The following is a 9423-nucleotide window of genomic DNA, read 5'->3' as shown; positions in this document are numbered from 1 at the left end:
GTTTGATAAGCAATCACAAACACCAGTGTTCATGAGTCAACTCTCAGTTGATCAATTTAATATCGCAAAATATTTAGACATACTAACATGATCTCAATGGAACATGCATGTCTGCTCTATACTACAGATATTTTGACTTTATAGGCTTTCGTTTGACGTTGGGCTTAATCTCCACAGGGGGTCTAACTCGCTGTCTTCGTTGCTATTGGGTTTCCCAGGAACAGGTGGTTTATTTTATAAAACAGCATTCTCAGATTGCTTCTTAAATGGAATTACTATTGTACACACGTAACACACAAAATGTTTTTACAGATAGAGAAAATTAAAGTATCAGGTAAATGGTATTCAAACACAGGATAGTGTTAAAGGTCTGCTCAGTGAAATGTTAATTTCTAATTTATATTTTCTAGAGGAGTCGATACACACACGTAGGCTTCGTTCTTTGTCAATAACATGTCGTGTCTTTCGGCAATCTCTTCATATGTCACATCTTGCACAGAAATGGAGGTGTCCTTCCTTTCTTGTATGGAGAGAGAATTAGGTACTTGTAAAGCTTCAGTCAAACGTATTTTCATCTTGTTGATCTTCCTCAGTAGGTAAACAATAAAGATTATGAGGAGAAGTATTGTGAGTACTATAATAACATTCACTACTGTAGCTGCTATGATGACAATGGTTTCATCCATTATAGGGACACGAGTGGTAGTTTCGTTGCCAGGGGATGGAGTGGGAGTGATACCTGCAGTAATAAATACAAAACCAAGTTATAATTGTTTCTGATAATAAGCATATATATAATGTATAATGAAAGTAAACTCAGTCACAGTTTACTCACCCTCTATAGACGAGGAAATGCATGTTTGCGATAACATGTTTGGATCAGTCCCTTCTAATATTGTGAGTTGAGTGACACTCTCTCCTCTGACACCACGACACGTGTAGGTACCTCCATCAGCTAATGAAAGGTTGTGAATTGTGATGTTGAAAATGATACTAGGGACGACAGTGCCATTCTGTAGAATTATGGTGTTGTTTCCTTCACACACGGACACAGTGTATTTGGCAGAGTCATTTGTTTCACTGCCATTTGTGTTTAGCCACACAGGAGGAGAGAGTGATGACTGGTAACCATGGAGCTCACAGGTCAGGGTAACCTCTCCAGTCTGTAGATATCCACTGACATCAGGTGTAGTAATGACACACTCTAAAAAAAGGAAGATAGCAACAAACAGTATGTATATAAGTAAGAGCAGGAGTACTTAATGTACTCCTGGTAAGATGTTTAGGTACCTGGAAATTCCAGTACATACACTGCTGAGTTCATGACATTTGCATCTCGTCTTGTCATTCCCGTACATTCATATTCAGCAGCATCACTAAAGTCTAGATTATTGATTGTCAGCTTAGTTGTTCTCCAATGGTGATTCTGTAGTCCCCTTTATTCACTATTATAACATTATCTTTCTTCCACTGCCATGTGTACGATCCTTCACTGGAAACAGTGCACACTAACTCTGTTGATCTTCTTCTCAGGTCCTCTGCATCTGGCTGGATATTGTTTGATGGTGGCATTTGAAATATTACTTCTGGTTGTAAGTTTGGTTGAAGGTCTGTACAAAAGCGTACTTCACTTACAAAGACCCAATTAAAATCATGAAATTCTGTGAATTGAAACGTAATTCTGAGGTTCACAGCACTAAGTGGTCTGAATGGCTGAATACTAATAGTTCTGATTTGGTTGTCTGTCTGATCAAGATTTTGATTATCAAATATCCAGCTTGCAATAGGTGCTACAGTTCCAAAATAAACTACTGATATTGCAATGTCTGGTAAACTGATTCTGTTGGCAGGACTGTTCAAGAAACTGAGCTCTATAGCAGTAATCCCAGCGGTTACTGTAGTGAGGTCAAAGTCAATATACGAATTCATTGATGCACTCATCCCAATGAAATGCTCGAAATAACTTGAACTATTGAGATCAGGAGGAGATGCAATGATTGCTCCGTCACCCAGTACCACGTCGTAGTTATAGATTTCATGGAGATTTTGCCGCATACAATTTGGTGGATAGGTAATGGGAACACCATTGTAATCATTCCCAGTATCTGACCACAGACGTCGATACGTCGTAGGGTTCACTAAAACAGTTGGAATACAATATGACATTAATCTTCAAATGTATGTTTAAGCTCACCTGTTTGATTACAAGTGAGAGCATCACAATAGCCACTGATGAGCAGAGCAGTTAGAAATAGAATCATGATTGTTCAGTTAAAGACAAGACCAACTTCAGCATGATGAATTAGTGATGTACAGTCATGCATGTGTATGAAAGGCCGATATATAGAAAAGAGGTGGGACTATTCATGTAGATTAGCAAATACGGGACATATAGAATGGAAAGTACGCATGCATGAATTGACAAATCGACAAATCGAATGATCACATAGAAACATCAACGTGTGCTGAGGTATATATCGCTGATAACATCAATAAAAACAAATATCAGTGTTCATGAATCAAATCTCTGTTGCTCAATATTATCCCCACTTCAAAAAATGCTTATATATCTACTACATTATCACATGCCTGTAGATCTGAACATTTTTGCTATACCAAGCAATATAGTTAAATAAGGCTTTGGTTTGACATTGGGCTTAATCTCCACAGGGTATAAATGGCTATTTGAATGGCTTCGCCGCTATTGTGGGTTTCCCAGGAACAGGTGGTTTATTAAACAGCATTCTCAAATTGCTAGAATGTGTGTAAAGCAACTCATATAGAAGTACACACACACACAATACGACACACAGTATGTTTATAAGCTATATATAGACAAATCTAAAGTGTCAGGGTACTAAATAGAATTATGCACAAAATTTAATGATAAATAAGTCCAGGATAATGTTAAAGAGCTGCTCATGCAGTAAAAGGTTAATTTTTTGGCTGTCTATTTTTCTAGAGGAGGAGTCGACACACACACGTAGGCTTCGTTCTTTGTCAATGACATAACGCTTCTTTCGGCAATCTCTTCATAGGTCACATTCTGCACAGAAATTGAGGTGTCTTCCCTTTCTTGTATATGTATGGAGAGAGAATTAGGTACTTGTACAGCTTCAGTCGAGCGTATTAAGGAATGTATTATCTTGTTGATCTTCTTCCTCAGTAGGTAAACGATGAAGACAATGAGGAGAAGTAATACAATCACTAGGATAGTTACTACAGATACTAATCTATGTACTGTTGGTAGCAAAACATTATTAGATGCTGATGTGTGCTGAGTAGTCACAGGTAGTGCAGTAGTGGGAGGTGGTGTAGTGGGAGGGGATTTCCCTTCTGCAATAATCACAAGTTGAGTGACACTCTCTCCTCCTCTGACACCACGACACGTGTAGGTACCTCCATCGGCTGATGATAGATTTCGAATTCTAAGCCTGACAATCACACTAGGGATAGCAGTGCCATTCTCAAAAACGATGGTGTTCCCTCCTTCATCAGAAGTGATGGTGTATTTTGATTTTGTAGATGCGGTTATTTCACTGCCACCCAAGTCGAACCACACAGCAGGAGAGAATGATGACTGGTAACCATGGAGCTCACAGGTCAGGATAACCTCTCTAGTTTGTAGATATCCACTGACATCAGGTATTGTAATGACATGCTCTATAAAAAGAAAAAGGAGGACAGTAACAAACAGTTTGCAAAAGATATGCTTAGGTACCAGTATACATACACTATTTCCAGATGTGGAAACGACATGGAAGGACAGTAATATACATTTAATAGGTGAACATGTGCACGAGTACATGCAGGGTGAAGAATGGCAATTTGTATCAAGTAATTTAGGTACCTGGAAATTCCACTAAATACACTGTTGAGTTCCTTAAATCCACATCGTGTGTTGTTGTTGCTATGCATTCATAATTAGCAGCATCACTAAAGTCTAGACTGTTAATCGTCAACTCAGTTGTTCTGCTTCCGTCTCCAATGGTGATCCTGTAGTCACCATTATTTTCTAAAAAAGTGTTATTTCTCTTCCACTGCCATATGTACGATCCTTCACTGGAAACAGTGCACACTAACTCTGTTGATCCTCTTCTCAGGTCATCTGCACTTGGCTGAACAACAATTGATGATGGTGTTTGAAAGATTAGAGCCTGAAGTTGAAAAGGAAGCTGTGTGCAAAATCGTATTTCACTCAGAAAGACTAAATCAAAATCATGAAACACTGTAAACTGAAACCTAATTCTGAGGTTCGCAGCACTAAGTGGTGTGAGTGGCAGAATGCTAATAGTTCTGATTTGGTGGTCTGCCTGAGTCAGATCTTGATTGTCAAGTATCCAGGTTGTGATATTTGTTTCTGTTTGATCTCTAAAGCCTGGACCATATGCAATAACAGATAGTCTAGGTTCTGCCAAACTGATTCCATTGACTGGACTGTTTAAGAAACTAAGTTCTATAGCAGTAATCCCAGCCGTTGCTGTAGTGAGGTCAAAGTCAATAAAACTATTCAACGAGTCTCTGTTCCAAGAGATGAAATGTCTGAAATAACTGGCACTATTGAGATCAGGAGGAGATGGAATGATTGCTCCGTCACCCAGTACAACACTGTAATCACAGACAGTGAATCTTTCAAGAATGCTCCTCCGTATACAATTTGATGGATAGGTGATCAGAACATCGTTGTATGTAATTGGATCACCATCTAACCACAGACCGCGATACAGTGTAGGAAGGACTAATTGGTTGGATAATACAACATGAAAATAAGTCTTCAAAATAGTAGCTTAAACCAGATACTATAAATTTTATAGTATCTATATGCTTACATTTACCTGTTTGATTACAAGTGAGAGCATCACAATAGCCACTGATGAGCAGAGCAGTTAGAAATAGAATCATGATTGTTCAGTTATAGAGACGAGAGCCTGTTAGTCCAACTTTAAATTATAAGTACATGATTATATATAGTAGGCAGATATAGAGATGTTTTTAAGAGTGGAATTAGAAAGCAAATAAGTTGCATGAGAATGGGTTCAAATAAATGACAAATATTGAAATGATTTGCACATAGGGACATCAGTGTACTGCATATAGCTAGTCTGCAGCACTAATTTGACAATGTTTGATATACAGTCAACTCTGTTGCTCAATTCTCTTCCTAAAACACAAACTATTGCACACACGCACGCACGCATTATATGTTTACAGCTGGCCTTGTCCCTGTGACCACTTCCTCTACTCAAAAAGACACCTGAGAAGGAGGTTAGTTTACAGCTATTTTACAAAACTAATTCACTAATACAAACTATTAACACAAAATTAGTCCAGGATAATGTTAATAACTTTTTGGTTGTCTAAGAGTCAACACACACACGTAGGCTTCGTTCTTTGTGAATGACATGTCACGTCTTTCAGCTATCTCTTCATATATCACATCCTGCACAGAAATTGAGGTGTCTTCCCTTTCTTGCATGGAGAGAGAATTAGGTACTTGTAAAGCTTCAGTCGAACGTATTTTCATCTTGTTGATCTTCCTCAGTAGGTAAACGATGAAGATTATGAGGATAAGTATTGTGAGTACTATAATAACACTCCCTACTGCAGCTGCTATGATGACAATGGTTTCGTTCATTATAGGGACACGAGTGGTAGTTTCGTTGCCAGGGGGTGGAGTGGGAGTGATACCTGCAGTAATAAATACAAAACTAAGTTATAATTGTTTCTGATAATAAGCATATAATGAAAGTAAACTCAATCACAGTTTACTCACCCTCTATAGACGAGGAAATGCATGTTTGTGATAACATGTTTGGATCAGTCCCTTCTGATATTGTGAGTTGAGTGACACTCTCTCCTCTGACACCACGACACGCGTAGGTACACTGTAAAAACAAATTGGTTGAAATAACCCATTTTTGGTTGCCTGAATTGCAAAATTGCAATTCAGGCAACCAAAAATGGGTTATTTCAACCCATTTGTTTTTACAGTGTACCTCCATCAGCTAATGAAAGGTTGTGAATTGTGATGTTGAAAATGATACTAGGGACGACAGTGCCATTCTGTAGAATCATGGTGTTGTTTCCTTCACACACGGACACAGTGTATTTGGCAGAGTCATTTGTTTCACTGCCATTTGTGTTTAGCCACACAGGAGGAGAGAGTGATGACTGGTAACCATGGAGCTCACAGGTCAGGGTAACCTCTCCAGTCTGTAGATATCCACTGACGTCAGGTGTAGTAATGACACGCTCTAAAAAAAGGAAGACAGCAACAAACAGTATGTATATAAGTAAGAGCAGGAGTACTTAATGTACTCCTGGTAAGATGTTTAGGTACCTGGAAATTCCAGTACATACACTGCTGAGTTCATGACATTTGCATATCGTCTTGTCATTCCCATACATTCATCATATTCAGCAGCATCATAAAATCTAGACTATTGATTGTCAGCTTAGTTGTTCTACTTCCATCTCCAATGGTGATTCTGTAGTCCCCTTTATTCACTATTATAGCATTGTCTCTCTCCCACTGCCATGTGTACGAACCTTCACTGGAAACAGTGCACACTAACTCTGTTGATCCTCTTCTCAGGTCCTCTGCATCTGGCTGGATATTGTTTGATGGTGGCATTTGAAATATTACTTCTGGTTGTTAGTTTGGTTGAAGGTCTGTACAAAAGCGTACTTCACTTAGAAAGACCCAATTAAAATCATGAAATTCTGTAAACTGAAACCTAATTCTGAGGTTCACAGCACTAAGTGATCTGAATGGCTGAATACTAATAGTTCTGATTTGGTTGTCTGTCTGAGCCAGATCTTCATTATCAAATATCAAGCTTGCAATAGGTGCTACAGTTCCAAAATGAACTACTGATATTGTAATATCAGGCAAGCTGATTCTGTTGGCAGGACTGTTCAAGAAACTGAGCTCTATAGCTGTAATCCCAGCCATTACTGTAGTGAGGTCAAAGTCAATATACAAATTCATTGAGTTGCTCATCCCAATGAAATGCTCAAAATAACTTGAACTATTGAGATCAGGAGGAAATTGAATGATTGCTCCGTCACCCAGTACCACATCGTAGTCACAGATTTCATGGAGATTTTGCCGCATACAATTTGGTGGATAGGTGATGGGAACACCATTGTAATCATTCCCAATATCTGACCACAAACGTCGATATGTCGGAGGGTTCACTACAACATTAGGTAACTATGACATTAATCTTCAAATGTCTGCTTAAGCTCACCTGTTTGATTACAAGTAAGAGCATCACAATAGCCACTGATGAGCAGAGCAGTTAGAAATAGAATCATGACTGTAATAGTTTGTTGGTCCAACTTCTTCAGTATAATTATGAATTATAGTGATGTAGGTTACTGGTATGAGAGGCGGATATAGTTTAGGGGGTGGAAGTATTTTTTATCATGTATAGATAAACAAATATGGGGCATGCAGAATGGAAACATACACACATGAAGTGATCGGGACATAGTTATGTCAACAGTGCACTGAAGTACATCGCAATATTTTATGGTTTACATAATCTGCCACACTAAATAGGCATGCAACTTTACACCGGCAGACAACTTCAATGTTGACAAATAATTACAAGTATTAGTGTACATGAATGATCTGATCTCTCTGTTGCATGCTCAATTCTCGTAACTTAACAAAACACATCTAAACGTAGCTATATACATATCATGATTTCAACATAATGTTCAACATAATGTTAAAATAACGTGTTTGCTATCCAAGTTTAAATATTTCGAGGCAAGGCTTTAGGCTTTGGTTTGACATTGGGCTTAATCTCCACAGGGGGTCTCCTAACGGGGGGGTAGAACTAGCTGTTTTGACGTCTTCGTCGCTATTCTGGGTTTCCCAGGAACAGGTGATTTATTAAACAGCATTCTCAGATTGCTATATATAGACATTTCAAATGGAACAACATAATTATTATACGTATCAGGGTAAAGGGTATACAGTAAATGGATAATTATGCAAGTGCACATAACAATAGTAAATACAGACATTGACAAATTAGTCAGGATTAAGTTAAAGGACTGCTCAGTAAAAGTTTAGCTGTCTATTTTTCTAAAGGAGTCGACACACACACGTAGGCTTCGTTCTTTGTCAATGATATGACGCTTCTTTCGGCAATCTCTTCATACGTCACATCCTGCACAGAAATTGAGGTGTCTTCCCTTTCTTGTATGGAGAGAGAATTAGGTACTTGTACAGCTTCAGTCGAGTGTATTAAGGAATGTATTATCTTGTTGATCTTCTTCCTCAGTAGGTAAACGATGAATACAATGAGGAGAAGTAATACAATCACTAGAATAGTTACTATGGACACTAATCCATGCACTGTTGGTAGCAAAACATTATTAGATGCTAACGTGCCCTGAGTAGTCACAGGTAGTGCAGTAGTGGGAGGGGGTGGTGTAGTGAGAGGGGGTGGTGTAGTGGGAGGGACTGTCCCTTCTGCAATCACAAGTTGAGTGACACTTTCTCCTCCTCTGACACCACGACACGTGTAGTTCCCTCCATCGGCTGATGATAGATTTCGAATTGTAAGACTGGCAATCACACTAGGGATAGCAGTGCCATTCTCAAAAACAATGGTGTTTCCTCCTGAGCCAAAAGTTATAGTGTATTTTGTAGTGGTGGTTATTTCACTGCCATTCAAGTCCAGCCACACAGGAGGAGAGAGTGATGACTGGTAACCATGGAGCTCACAGGTCAAGGTAACCTCTCCAGTCTGATATCCACACACACCAGATGTGGAAACGACATGCTCTAAATAGGAAGGACATATATTTAATAGGTGAGTATGTGCATGAGTATACCAAAATGGAAAAGCAATCAAGTAATTTAAGTACCTGGAAACTCCACTAAATACACTGTTGAGTTCATTAAATCCACATCCTGTGTTGTTGTTGCTATGCATTCATAATTAAAAGCATCGCTAAAGTCCAGATTGTTAATCGTCAACTTAGTTGTTCTGCTTCCGTCTCCAATGGTGATCGTGTAGTTGTCTGTTATTATGATTATAGATTTGTCTCTCTTCCACTGCCATACGTACAATCCTTCACCCAAAATAGTGCACATTAACTCTGTTGATCCTCTTTTCAGATCGTCTGCACTTGGCTGAACAATAATAGATGATGGTGTTTGAAGGATTACAGCCCTAAGTTGAAAAGGAGATTGAAGGTCTGTGCAAAAGCGTACTTCACTTAGAAAAAACCAATCAAAATCATAAAACACTGTGAATCGGAACCTAATTCTGAGGTTCGCAGCACTAAGTGGTGGGAATAGCCGAATGCTAATAGTTCTGATTTGGTTGTCTGTCTGAGCCAGATCTTGATTATCAAATATCCAGGTTGTAATACTTGTTTCGTTTCGAACACTAAGGC

The 9423-nt window shown here is 38.7% G+C and overlaps 1 long non-coding RNA gene across 1 annotated transcript; it reads right to left on the bottom strand.

Annotated features, from left to right (window-relative positions):
- Positions 1–841: 841 nt before the first annotated feature.
- LOC135343334 (uncharacterized) lies at positions 842–2388 on the bottom strand. The gene is made up of 3 exons (XR_010397134.1): positions 2195–2388; positions 1291–2138; positions 842–1204 (listed from the first exon to the last, which is right to left on the bottom strand). It is a non-coding gene; the product is annotated as an uncharacterized LOC135343334 (long non-coding RNA).
- Positions 2389–9423: the final 7035 nt, after the last annotated feature.

This window comes from Halichondria panicea, chromosome 10 (assembly GCF_963675165.1).
Source record: "Halichondria panicea chromosome 10, odHalPani1.1, whole genome shotgun sequence".
NCBI classification, from domain to species: domain Eukaryota; kingdom Metazoa; phylum Porifera; class Demospongiae; order Suberitida; family Halichondriidae; genus Halichondria; species Halichondria panicea.
Note: the sequence above shows the minus strand (reverse complement) of the source record. Positions and strands in the feature narration are given on the sequence as shown.